Source organism: Dermacentor variabilis, chromosome 7 (assembly GCF_050947875.1).
Source record: "Dermacentor variabilis isolate Ectoservices chromosome 7, ASM5094787v1, whole genome shotgun sequence".
Classification (NCBI taxonomy): Eukaryota; Metazoa; Arthropoda; class Arachnida; order Ixodida; family Ixodidae; genus Dermacentor; species Dermacentor variabilis.
The window spans coordinates 117,183,147-117,197,426 of NC_134574.1; the positions used below are offsets into that span (position 1 = coordinate 117,183,147).

The window sequence follows — 14,280 nt, forward strand, 5'->3', positions numbered from 1 at the left end:
TTTGATTTAATTTTATCTTCTTGTTCCTAGCGTGAAATAAAACTGCCTTTGTTTTCCGTACATTTACTTTTAAGGCATTTTCTTCTGTCAAATTTTCAAGGTTACCCAGGATTTCGTTGGCATTGCCAACTATTCGGTTGGTTTCTTTTGCTGACAAAAATATACTCGTATCATCTGCGTAAATAACGAATTTTACTTCTGGACATATACTTACAATGTCATTTAGACAGAGATTGAAAAGAAATGGTCCCAAGATGCTGCCTTGAGGCACGCCGCAAGAAACTGCTAATGAATCCGAGTGAAAGTCTTCTATGTCTACAATTTGTTGCCTATTTCTTAAATATGAGTGGATTAGAGAAGCAGCAACACCTCGCATACCGCATCGTTCTAGCTTCCTAATGAGCAGTTCATGATTAATAAGGTCAAAGGCCCTTGAAAAATCTATAAAAATGTCCAGTATTAAATTTTCTTTTTCGATTTGATCTAACATATACTCTTTTTGTGCAAGAAGTGCCGATTCAGTGCTCAAGTCTTCACGGAAACCATACTGGCAGTCAATTAAGATTAAGTCTCTTGAGGATTACCTTTTCAAAGGCCTTTGAAAACACGGGCAATATAGCAACAAGCCGATAATTGCCCATATCGTTTTTGTCACCTTTCTTATAGAGTACCTAAGAACGAGCAACATGCATTTGGGGTGGAAATATCGCTTGTTCGAGGCATAAGTTAAATATGTACCGTATGCACGCAGCAAGCAAAGAGGCAGCATGTTTCAAAAGCTTCAATGAATATTGTACTGATTACATGCCGTACTGCGCTTGAAACAAGCTACTAGTAGTAATCCCGGAGTAGACTACGTCTGCCGACGTCGCCACCACTCGCTTGCATGTGGTGTGAATGCATGCGTAGGTGAGATTGGCAGGAAAAGCTCCCAATTTAGGCATGCAAGCTGTCGGGGTTTCTTTCTCGATCTGCAGGAATTCAATCTGAGCTGGCTCTAGCGGGCTTCTGCATTGCGCCGGCGGCCCTGGATTTTTAGAGCTCGCGCTCTTTCCACGCTGTAGCTAAAGCGATCGCTTTCCATCTGTGATTTTAAAACGACAGCGTTCAGGGCCCCGTATCACAGAAAATTTGGTGTCGGCGACCAGCGTCGGACGTCATTTCGGCAAGATTTTCGAACGACCCATATACGACCCCTCCATGTGCCACAATGTAGCTATTGAAGTAATTGAACTCATGAAGCTAAAATACATAGAAAAATCGTAAAGTACGACTTACAACTTACAAACATGATATCGTGGGATTGTAATTTGACTATTCGAGAAAGCATAATTCTATTACTTGAAAACTCAAAGGAACTCCTTTTGCAGAGTTTCTACCTTTGATAGATCGTCCACGGCGTCCGCCATTGCCACGCGCCGGCGCGTGAATACCTTGGAAGCCACGGAGACATAGAGTTTTTCACTAAACACCTAGAGGCAACTCGGGCACCACCGTCTATGGGAGTTCCTAAGGGGCGCTCTGCCGTAATGATAATGATGGTACACGTTTCTGCGAGGCTTGTGTTGGCTTGTCCTGTAAGAGACTTCGTCTAAAGCGTGCATATGGCTACACAAATAGCGCTTTCTTAAAGTAAAATCTTTATGAAAGTTTTCCATTCACTGATATTGCATCGTCCAGAGTAGTTTGCTCACCTGCAATGCATAACCAAGCGAAGAAAAGCAAGAACAGATGACAAACTGTTCTAAAGTGAGCGCCAGTCTTGTCGTCTGTCCTCCAACTTTAGCAGCCTACTGATACTTCTTACGTTTCATGTAATTGTACATGCAATAGCAAGTTCTCACAGTTAAACAAAACATTTTTTTGCGTAATAATAGAGCAAAAGAGCTTTTTACATGCAGTTTTAGTAGAAAATGAATCATTGGGACAGACGGAATGGTGCGTATCAGGCGCGTCTTCAAGGCATCCTGGCTCTCCGAGAACGATGCCAGTCCGAAGTCCCAATATACCAGCATTCCCATGCATATCACAGCGAAGCAGCGCCCGATTTCCCTCTTGGTAATATAGTGTGAAACTCTATGCACTTAGCGGCCCGCCCGGTTCCTCGCAATACCTTCTCATGATGCTCTCCTCCGCCGCATCGCGGCCCACGCAAGACGCCGTGTTTCTACCAGAAAACCCGCCTTCGTGGCCAGTGTTTCCCGGTAAACAGTACGGTTACATACGCTTCACTTGCCGCGAAGCGTGATAAGCAATAGGGCATCTTTGAATGCTATTGCTTTCCACTCTTAAAGGCGAAGCCTAAGCGCCTTCCATCTTTATTCTAGGACGGGGTTGAGATCTGTCGTGCCGAACTGCAGCAATGGCTACTCATCCTGCAAGAAAACGGTAAATACATTCAAAGTTCTGATTAACACGGTAAGTTTGAAATTGCGGGCTCGTGCAATTCCAAGCGAACTTCCAGAGCTGACGACTCGTGGCTATATGTTTGCGAGAAGCGCGTCACGGAGAGCGACATTGAGAAGCAGCGGCATTATCGCGAGCTTGCTGGCGAAGGCCTCCTAGACAAATCTAAACGGCCTGTCCTCTTACCAGATACCGTGCCGTCAATGCTTCCGCACTCTGCCAGCTACTTCTGTTCGCAAAAGGAGAGGTCCAACTGGATCTGTCGTGAAGTGCGCAAAGCATGCCAAGACAGCGACTTCGGTTCTTGAAGATACGAACGTGCACACTGCTTGGGGGAGAAAAATGAAACGGTGTATCCTGTCGCCTCCAACGTTGGCTATCGCTTCCGATCTCGCGTTTAAAGAAACACACGAATTACAGATTTGGCGTTCTAAAAGAATCCGTCACGCAGGTAATTGCTCTGTAAGTGAAGAATTTCTTTCGTTAATATTTCAAGGCATTTGGAGTCGGTAAGGAGGCGGAAGAAACACCCCCACTCATCCCTAAAGCGCTAGTGGTCAATCGCCACCAAACTGCCTTGAACTGGCGAGCCTCTTCGGAGAGCGCACTCCGCTCTCCTTGGCTTAACCTTCTCCAACCTAACCTGGCACCCAATAGGTGCGTACTGAGAAAGTAAGAATATTTTTCCTACACCGCGAATCGCACTCTTGCCTCCTGGGTGAGAGCCAGGTATACAACCTCTATACTAGGCCGGAGACAAGTTCTACTGTTTCTTAGACCCCTGAAATAGGATAACAGTGCCTTAGAATACAACGCGGCGCATGAGCAGAGAGCAGTGGGGACGAGAACAAGTGCGAAAATCTCTCCTATTATTTTTGTGCACCCTTGCTTCGTGTTCTGCGGCGTTCTTCCGTGGGCGCGCTGTCAGCGACCGCGTTTCACAGATGCCGCTGAATTAGACGCTTCGGAGTGCATGCACCGATAAAATTCGAAGAGAAAGTGGCGCACGGGAAGCAGCGACGTGACGTGTGCAGTGACGCACGCATTATAGGCACAACTTTAGCCAGCCAATACCATAGAGCCTCCATGGCGTCCGGAAAGCGTGCATGTCTAACACTCCGGGCGCCCGGATTCGACTGCCACATAGACTTAAATGTAACAAATTTTACTTTCAAATCCCTTAATTGATTCTGTTTACAGAAACTAGCCTGACAAATTTCACGTCAATCTGAGCATTTTTGACATGTTTTTACTCGTCGCCTCATTGACTATTTTTGGTACCATCTTTCGGTCACGCCGACGACGACAACGCTGGATTTTCGCGTAATGGGGAATGTAATGCATCTGCATTAAAAAGCGCCCGGATGAGCACTGCAGCGAACACTTGTGCCTCGTACTGTGTTGGAACGCCGCTGGTCCAGCCGACCTCGTGCGTCGCGAAAGACTGCAATTCACTTTAAAACAGAAAGCGGCCAGGGCTTCGTCCGGAGTGCACAGTGAACCACGTAGTTGCCGCCTTGTATTTACGGCTATCGAACTTATCGGTAAACCCCCGCGCTAAACACGTGGGCGACACTTAAAAAACATCGCGTTGCTGACGCACTCTCTTTGCTTCGTCGGCCCTTTCTTGCTGGTGGTGGCAGCGCGTGCCTGACTTCGCGTACTCGTTTAAGGCGCGGTAATACTGGATCGATGCGAGACGGACAAGACGCCGATGCCAACGGTCACTCCACTGTGTGGCTGAGACCATTTGATCATAACAGGCCGACAACGACGAACCGACGGGCGCGAGTTGTTGTAGCTACGACAACTAGTGCCCCTCGGGACGTCTTGTCGGCGTCATCGACAAAATGAGCGCGCCGACCATGATCGCTCCACCGAACCCCACGTGATCGGCAGTCGAACCGAGAACGCGATAGCCGCAGCGCATCCACCTGTATATATAATTACTGGGGCTTAAAAAACGTCGAAGTGCCATTGAAGTTGAAGTGCACAAGGTTCATTCCTTTGAGGCAGCGCACATGAAGTTTGCGCAAATGTTTATCCTTCTCTGCAAAACTTGGGCTAGGCCTGACCCCATCGAGATCGTAGCTACCGGTGGGCATGAACTTAGAAGATAAGCAGTTAGGACGAAGGAAACCGCTCTTATGGTTCACTTATGGCAGTATAGCGATTTATTATCAACTACTCTTCACAGCGGCGAGCACACGATAAGCGGCAAGCGGCGACACAGCATTGTGCCAACATCCTGCACTAACGTCACCGTTCCCGAATGCTCGCGGTGGCATCCACTACGTGGATTAGTGGGGCTGTACGTGTTGATGCATGTACATATTTCTTAATTCCAGGGAAGCCCTGTTTACCGCTGCGTCAAACTGGAAAGAGACAGTGGATTCGGTACTGCAGTATAAACGCGCTCTGTTACCAATGATGCCAGCGATGGCATCCGTGTTTTCATGAGAGTTCTACACGGTCTATAAGTGAGGGCTTATGCCGAGCACAGTTTTCTCTAATACTTTATGGCACGCGCAAACACTAAGTATGATGAAGTTAAACAAACGCGAGAATCAGTAGTAACAGCCCGTAATATCTGTGTCTGGATCACAGTTGCCGTTATTTAAGTGGCTCGGCCGCTGACATTCACTGGTCTCAGGGTGGAAAAACGGGGCTGATATGCACAGATATGTATGCTTTGCTACATTTTCACATTATTTCTTATCAAAAGTGAGCGGTTTCCACAATATCCGAAGCTAACAGCCATCTGCGGCTGTAGATGTCGATGTAAACAAATGCACCGCTTTGGCGAATCTGGTGAGGAAGGCTGTGCTCGGAAGCTTCTTGAATAAGCGATATGGTTAATCATTGTGTAAAAGCAATACAAGAAGCGATAATAAGCTGACTTGGATTGGTGGGCACATGTCTAAAGAAAACGAGTAACAGCACTGAACAACTGGACGTGACTGCGCTTCGTCTGTCTCAGTCACGTCGCGCTGTCCTGCGCTTTTACTCGTCTACAAAAAGCGTGGTGCAAGCGCAGAGTTCAGCGACAACCAACTTCAAGGCAGCCGCGTCGGCAGAGGGAACTCAGCGTGCCTTTATCGGCCGCACCATTAGCACAATAGCGCACTCGGGCCTGTTTACCCAGTTGTCAGTGGGTGAACGACATGCTGCCCCGGAAAAGGTATCCCGATCCACGCAACGCACAACCGATGCACGCTCAATATGGCAAGAAGGTAGATAAATCAACCGGCGAAAGCCCCGGCACCCTTCCAGAACCTTTCCAGCGGTGTGCATCAGAGGGCAGCAAAAGAACATGAAAAAGGCGAATGCCCCATGTCACGTATACGGACGTATCGGCCCTGGGAACCAATAACACCTCTAGTAACGCAAGTGGGGGATGCAAAGCAGGGCTAGAACTTAACAGCTTCGCTGTAAAAGTTGTCAAGGATGACAATTTAATTGACGGAGCTGCGGGAATTTCTTTACTCAGCGCAGAAAAAGCGACAAGGAGTGACGGCGACGGCGGCGGCCACCCCGTCGGGCGCCGCCGGTGTCGTTACCAACACAACCCAAATCGCGCCGGACGAGCTGCGGATCACGGGGACGCCGACTGCGATATCAAGGAGTTTCCGGCAAAGTACCAAGAAGTGCTTGGTCACTATAGGAAAGACTGAAGAAAATATGCACAACCCCACGAGTCGCTTGGTCCCAGGCGGTCGACCTGAGACGGTTGCAGACAGGCACTTTCACCAACCCCTACCACCTGGTAGGGTTTGGTGAAAAAGGCCGCCTGTGGTCCGCGCTGCACCCGTCGCCCGGCTGGCCGTGGTGCGAGCCCGAACTGGCCGGTATGGCCCATGTGCTTTGGGAATGCCAACGCCATGAGGAAGAAGGACCAGGAGGAAGGGTGAAGACAACAGGAGGACCCTCAGAAGCGGGGCGCCTCGCTGAGAGATGGCAAGCCGCTATCCTCAGCGAGGCACCCGAACACCAGGAGTGGGCCGTCCAGCGGGCCAGGGCCGTTGCCGAGGATCTCGGAAGATTTTCCTCGGGCGATGGACCCCTGGCAGCCTAGCCCCGGGCACCAACATCAATAAGCGTTAAACAAATAAAGTTTATTCTTATCCCATCCTACATACATAACGTATAGTACATAATAAACAAGTAGCAAAGGAAACTGCGCTAGCGCTAAAAGCAAGTAAGACATAGAAGGTAGGCAATTAAAATCAATACAAGCAACAGAGGGCATGTAAATGTAACATAAGAAAGCAATTTATATAAAATGTAACAAAACCATTCAAGTAACACATATCAATATTATACAGAAAACAGCAGAAACGCGAAGAAAAAGAACGGACAGTTAATAAACATCATCAAAAGGAGGGGAGGAGAGGTAATGAGTTGTTTATGGAGGTCACAAACGCCAAACTACATATGGTATTTTAGTAAATATTACAAATTTCTCAGGAATAGGGGTTTTAGTGTGTATTGTTCTGCGGTGCAGCGTGTTTCGTAGCCGAGAAAGTGTTTTTTTAGTGTTTCAATGGCCGTATCTCTTACTAATATTGCAGCCATCTACTTTTTATCGTTGCGTGCAAGGTTTATTGCGATATTTTCTTGCAGATTCGTGAGCAGTCCTTCGCCATTACCGATGACAGTGCATCTATGTCCAAGCTGACATTGTCAAAATCCATGACATCACAGCGGCAGGTACGGGAACTGCAAGGTGGAGTCGACACCCATCCTTGCTTGATGGGTCTTTTTTGGTTAATCAAACATCCTATCACGGTTACACTGTCCGTGTAGGAATAGAAGGGTAACTTCTTGGTACAGCTAAGCTTAGTTTTTTTTTTTTTCTGCGGTGTCCCTTTAAAGGTTGCTCGATGAGCTTCACTGTAAGGGCATCCATAAAGAAAGTGGTCGGAGCGATATATAAATATGTATACAAAGAGAGAGAGAGAGAGACAAAGCTTAGTATGATGGTGCAAGGAGACGGCTGGATACCGTGGTGGGTGAAGCCTTCAAAGTCCCTAGCGGCGGTGGCAGCACTTTCGGCTCTGACAATCAGCTCTCGCTGATCCTCCAATGCGGAGCTGGTCAGCACCATTCCAGCTGCTCGTGCGTTGAATTTGGTTGGGGGACTTATTAAATGCTTTTTGGATAGGCCCATGTGGTGTGGTACAGGTTAGCTCGCTCTGTACTGAAAGGACAAAGGGATTGCTAAGAGGTGGGGCACATCGCGTGGAGGAGCGTGAGGTGGGGATAGGTGTTGGCCAAGTCGCCTTCACGCTGTGGCTTCAGTTCTGGCAAGGTATGGTTGCAGTGGCGGCAGCGTTCTTCTCGAAAGGCCGTCGTGCTGGAGTATTTCGTAGTAAGCGTGTAGTGCTTGTGAACTGAGGTCTTCTGGCGTCTCTTGCAGCGCCAGGTTGTAGTGACATCAGGCTATCGTGCAGGCACGATGGTTTCAGCTAACGGCTTCTTGACCCGTTGTCGAGAGTATCGTGGTGCGTGATGCCGGGTATTTCATTGAGGCGGTTGAGGATATCACATACTACTTTATGGACGTTGCTGTTCTCACAGGCTCGACATGTTAATTTACAATCTGTGAGAATATATATTTCCTCATGCTGTCTCGATGCCGAGATGGTGAGGGCAATGGTGGCCTCTTCTGCTGCGGTCACGTTCTGCGTACGAGCGGAAGCGGATGCCTGCTACTCCTGTCCGTGTCCTGCCATGCTAAATACCATGATCTGCCCATTCGAGTAATTGGCCGCATCTGTCCAGCGAGCGGTGGAGAGTGTGCCGTATTCTCATTCTTTTGTTTTGACTCGTGCTCTTCTCCTGCCAAAGTTATATGCCGGATGCATGTTACGACTAATAGGGGCCACCTTTATTTGCATATGCAGGGACGTGAAGAGTGCTTCTTGACTGTAGTTTGTCGCCACGGGGTATTGCAATCTTCGCAGAGTACTGCCTGTTCCAGTGAAGATGAGGCGAATCATTTGCCCATGTCGGTGTGCTTCAATTAGTTCGCCTGAGCTGTTCTGGATGCCCAGGGATAGAAGTTTCTTCCTTCCCGTACCTGGAGGAAGGTCGCGGGCTTGTTTCTAGCAGTTCTTCAGATTTCTCAAGTTTTTGTTAAATTTACGTTTCCATTTCCGGCGTGTGTTTGCCTCCGGTTGCCCTTGTCGCTGTGTGGCTCCGCAGGATTAACGCAAGCATAAAAAATCTACGATGCATATTTGCTGCGTTAGACGCAGCCACAACTTCTACTAGTCGGCTCTGAGATCAAAGTAAAGCGAAGATAAATTATAAATTAACAGCTACCACAGTATATAAGCTATTAGCGAGTTGTTTTCTTCACCTAAAAATACCGCTCATAGCTGTAGCTCTTTTTCTACGTTCAGGCGATATTTTGTAAGCGGATTTCTAGGAAGATCCTACATTTACTGGCAGCAGCAGTTCTTCATTTGATAGACCTTGACGTTCCATTTTCAGCACATTCTTCTTCGTTTTGTGTCGCGCTGCTCAAATTGTTCGGCTATGATGCATCTATAGCATCCTATCAAGCATTCTATCGGGACCAATATCGTTTAGCGCGTCGACTTCCACACCTTCATTTGTCAAACTTCAATAAACTGCACGAGTTTTTAGGTGACGCGTTGCCAGCGTGAGCCGATCGATATTGTCGAGCCACTCGCAGCACCATATTTCTTCTGCCCATGCATATCGCTTGCCACATCACATTCCCCACAGCAGTAGGAATGGAGCACTCTAAGCATGATAACGCGAGGGATAGAAGAACATTATAAAGATGTACTTCAAGAAATTTGGGTTGGAACATGAGATGATTGGATGGTAATTTACAGCTTTGCCAGACAAGTTACGTGTACATTTCTCCACAGGTCTTTCAACGTGATTGAATTCCGATTCAAAAAATGACGTGTGAAAGTGGTAACTGCAATGTTTAGTAATTACAGTGCCTTCGCATTCAAGGAAGACTTTTTTTAGTATTATCCGATGGAATACTCATGCTTATAGCAGGTCATGCATATAGCGCTGCAGGAGGTGATATTACTGCGCACCTGGCGCTCCTGTTTTTTGGAGGTGTCTTACAGCGAGCCAATCGTGCATACAATGGTAGGCGACTGCGTTGCGAAGAAAATAGAGGTGAGGGGGGGGGGGGAATGAGCGGCTCCGTGAACATGAGACTGAGCAATATCTGATAAACGGGGACTCAACATCCATGATTCATTTTACAAAAATAAAGTTTCATTGGTCCTCAGGCCGAGCTCGCTGACCAAGTAATGATTCTGGGTTAAAAGAACAAAGAAAAGTACCACACTCATCATTTGTTCTACGCAGCGAGCGTCGATTAATGTTTGTACTCAGCCGCGATTTATATTAAGAGTGACATTGTAGCTTACAGACCCGCTGGATCTTCCCTACTACACGTCACGCTTGCTATATAGTGACTATGACAATGTGCTGGTGAGCTCGAGGTCCTGGGTTCAACCCCGATCGGTGCGGCCGCATTTTGACGGCGGCAAAATGCAAGAACGTTCGTGTGCTTCGATTAAGGTGCACAGGACTTCAGATGGGCAAAATTAATCCGTATTAGCCTACTACGGCGTGCTAAATATTACTATCATGTGATTATCGCACAAAAAACCACAAAATTTAAGTAATTGACTTTTTCTTCCTACTAAGGCACTTCGATTTTCTTTCACATCCAGATTTACGGCATCTTAATAGACCAACCGCTTCGCATCGGAAAAAATTCGGACTTTAATTGCGCTTTCTAGACAACAACGGCAGTTTAACTGGAAAAAAAAAATATTCGAGTCTTATGCAACAACCAAACATCATGAGTGTCCAGCTAATGCATAGAAATAATTTTTGGAATGATCGAGAATGGGGGAAAATTATGAGAGCGATGGGGCGGTAACGTGTTTTCGTATGAATTATAGCTGGTGGAAATACCCCGTGCGACACTATACTGTCTTGCGGAATGGTCGCTTCATCACGAACTTTTGTTGCAACCAGTCGTGCAACCTCGTATATGGGCACATTGTATGAAAGTCTGTGCTTTCTTCAATGACATATGACCTCCAACTGACTGCTTTATAATTTTATTTCTTATTCATCGCTGTTATACGAGCTGACATTAGATCCTGCGCTGTGTGTTCTAGCGAACAATGTGCTAGTCAGAATTTTATGTGCTCTTTAGCACATTCTAACTTTCATTTATAGTTTGCATTATTTACGATATATTTTAGTTTATTATTTTGTCTGGTATGCTTATTTGTTTGTTTGTTTGTATGTTTGTTTGTTTGTTTGTCTGTTTTAGCCGGCCTTGCTTTGCTACGTACGATTTCGCTAAGCCGGAAACAGAAGCGGATATCGCCCATAGTTCCAACCTCCACCACAAACACGTTTAAATAAAAACACATCAAAATAACAAAGAAGCAAGAACCAAACGTCAAGTAAGTAAAAAAAAACGTTGCCTTCAGGGATAGTTGTCGTGACATTGCAAGTAGTGTAGTTTCCGCACTGCAGTCCGCGGTCTTGCAAATTTAATGAATTGAAATATTGCGGTGTGCGGACTGTCTACAGGTTCGGACTATGCATCATCTTATTTCTTAAGACGGGAAGAACGCTTCAAGAAAACAAGTTCACAATCAGGCGTGCTATGACTGTCTCTGCGTAGGATCAATATTTCCAGCCCATATTGGCCCTAAGCGAACGCTCCTTGTGCTACGTAAATGACTGCTTTTCAGTGTTTAGACTTGCGAGCACATGTGCGAAACCCTGTTAGAAACGCTGCCACGAATTTATACGCATTCGTACAAAGAAAAATGTAGAGATTTGGGCTGCTTCACAGGAACATAGGAAGGAAATGACTGCGCAGAGGAAGGTACCTGGTTGCAGGAGTCCAGGATGGCCAAATTTGCAGAAAAGCTTGCAACGTGGGTTCCTTCTCTACTGTATACTTAAGCGTCCCTGCGTATTATACAGTTGTGAGTGGACTATCTAAAAGAAAAAGAACCTTTTATACCCAAACTGTCCTCTGTGAACTACACACCAGGCGCGTACTATAATCCGGAAAATACAGTACGTACAACCCGAGCAGACGGTAACAATGTGTCCGGTTTGGTTCCTTGCTCTATCCCTGTGTGGTCCGGCTGTACGTATAGCTGCTCGCCGAGCCCCAACAGAAAAGATGTTTGCGCATACTAATTCAAGAATAGCTCAATCTTTATTGTGTTCTAACGTATAGCGCATATTTGTACTTTATTCCTCCGTTCAATCCGAAAGAATTATATCAGGCCAGAACAGTCGCTAAAATGCAGTAGACCCACGTCAATCTAAAAACGGAAGTACACCAATGCTGCAGGTAGTTACATACGGTGAATACATCGGCTATAAAAGCAGGCATTATCTCAATAGTCGTCAAGACTCAAAGGGCTCATAAGGAAGAAAGTGCAGGCGATAGGAAGCCGCAACTCTGCGCGAACGAGTCAATAAATAGAATAATTGGAGCTGGATTTCTTAGTTAACCGATTCGACAGCGTTATTGTTCGATTGAGAAACTGCAGTTAACGCCCAAATGCAAAACATATTCGCTGGCGTAGAAAAGCGTAAAAACATGCACCATCTACTCGAACGTTCCATTGTATACTATATATGCAGCTGTGGCAGGTCGCGGTCGCCTACTATACATGTTACACGGTACGCGCTTCCTCATCGCTGGCACGATTTTTCACGCGTATGCATTGCGGCAGCAAACCTCACGTATCGCCTGTAGTCGTGGCGTGATGACTCACGGTTAAAAGGTCGCCGGAGGCTACAGCGGCACGCCTTCCCCGACGAACAGCGTCTCGCGAGAAGCCCTCGACGCCGCAAGTGCGTCGCCACTTGGCTCCTCGCTTGGCGCCGCGCAGGTGTCGCGTGTCAGCAAATTGAAGAAGGCGTCAAGGCCGACTCCACTACGTCGCTCGGAGGGGAGGCAGCGCATAAAACAATACCGTTACGGACGACGGGACTCCGTAAGGCTTTCAAAGGCGCGCGAGGTGGTCGCGCGCTGCGTATACGTACAAAAAAGGAAATAGGAAAATGTCCAAGCGAGCGCTGTGAGCCTTCTTCTACTTAGAGACCCATGCCTCAGCGTTCGAAGGCATGTCGTCACACACGTGTGCGGAGGGATGGACGGCCGTGTTCATCTTCTCGGATTTCATACAGTTCACAATTCCTCCGTTTCGCTACTTTGAAGGGACACTACACGAAAATATTAAACTGAGCTATACTCCGGTTCATACATCAGGCGCAACGCTGTGGAAGGTACGCAAGTAGTGCGGTCTCCAAATTTTATCACTCCACACGTTCCGTTAGGCTTCGCTGGTCGCCAGTGGCGTTTGCTCGCTCGAGCATGCACGTGAGGCTGCCGCGACGGGATGCAGATAAAGAAAAACAACTAAAAGCAAATTGGCGTAACGCAACGTGTTCACAGCCGAATGGGCGCAGGGTTTGCCTGCTTCTAAGGGTAAATTCTTATTTTCATTCAGAATTGACCTTATAAGAAGAACATTTTCACAAATATCCGTCAAAAGACACCAAAGTGTCTCTAAGTGCGAAAGCAGCCACTGCACAAAGTATATCTAGCTTCCACAGCGCTGCACTTGATGTATGAAACGGACTAGAGGTCGTAGATGATTCGCTTAAAAGTCTGTCATCGTTTACTGTGCGCCAGCATGGGACCTTGTTCCATGGAAAATTTCCACCGAAGATGTCGCTGCGGCTCCTCAATTTGAATCGCCCCCACTGAACGAAGGAGTTAATGTAATCTGCATGGCAGCTCCGTTTGAGCCACTCCTTTGGCACCCTTGTGAATCAGCGAGCGCTGACGTAACATGATACGTACCATGGTTCAAAATAGGTGGCCCCAATGCGAGTTGCAATATTCGTGATTTTCTCGCTCACCAAAGCTCATTCCTCTTTACGAATGGCTGATTGGTTAAAATATTGCCAAAATGGACCCAGAGCCCCTCCACTGTGTTAAACGGGGCAATCATTTTTAGCTACTTTTACACTCAGCACAACAATCAAACAAAAACAGACAAAAAGAAAGAAAACCGCACGAAGATGACGTTCGCGTTTAGGTTAATCATCCATGTGAGAAATGAGCTACATCAACTCTGCTATTAAAAGCAGCCATTGCCCTGAGGTAGACAAGACTACTCGTGTAAGCGACGTTAGTGTTTGGTGTTCAGGCTTGGATGACGGCTTGTTGGGGGCGTCTGGTGCATAAAGGCAAAGCACCTCCAGCAGATGTCACATAACAGTGACGGTGTAGAAAGCGGCCAAACTGTGAATGACGAAACTTCCGTTTTATTGGGCGAACCTGCGTCCTCGAAAACCGGCGACAGTTAAAGAATACGAAAGCGGCGAACACAGTCGGCGATCGCGAAAAATCTGATCAACCGATGAAGCGCGTCCGCTTTTATGCATGAGTCAGCGAATGCTCCGGAGTAATATGTCTTCCAGAAACCACCACATCATTCGCGACGCGCATACACGCAATCAGATTACACGAAGTGTGGTGTCAAGAGACAGCGGATGGGACCATCAATAACATTCGAAAAACTTCCGATACATGCAGGCGCGTCCTGCGCTAAGCGATAACACTAGCTAGACGATGCAACGCAGTCACCTGATAAACTTAAATAAGCACACGTGTCAATATGTTTTTTTTTTTTTTTTTTTATTCATATGATATAAGGAGATGTTGGCGCGCAATTTAAGGCGCCGGCTACTCCTTATCTCTTGGGTGGTTCTGTCATACATCATTCAGGGTGCACGGTTACACATCAAATA

The 14,280-nt window shown here is 47.0% G+C and overlaps 1 protein-coding gene across 2 annotated transcripts in view; it reads right to left on the reverse strand.

Annotated features, from left to right (window-relative positions):
• Positions 1–12,433, reverse strand: part of LOC142587825 (lysosomal aspartic protease-like) — a 73,515-nt gene extending 61,082 nt beyond the window's left edge. Inside the window, exons 1-2 of one of the 2 annotated variants that reach the window (XR_012829623.1) lie at positions 12,234–12,433; positions 5,887–6,477 (exon numbers count right to left, since the gene is read on the reverse strand). The gene's annotated coding sequence lies outside the window, so the exon portion shown is untranslated. Of the gene's footprint in view, positions 1–5,886; positions 6,478–12,233 lie in introns of those variants that run through there. The other variant, XM_075699117.1, reaches the window with a different exon arrangement.
• Positions 12,434–14,280: the final 1,847 nt, after the last annotated feature.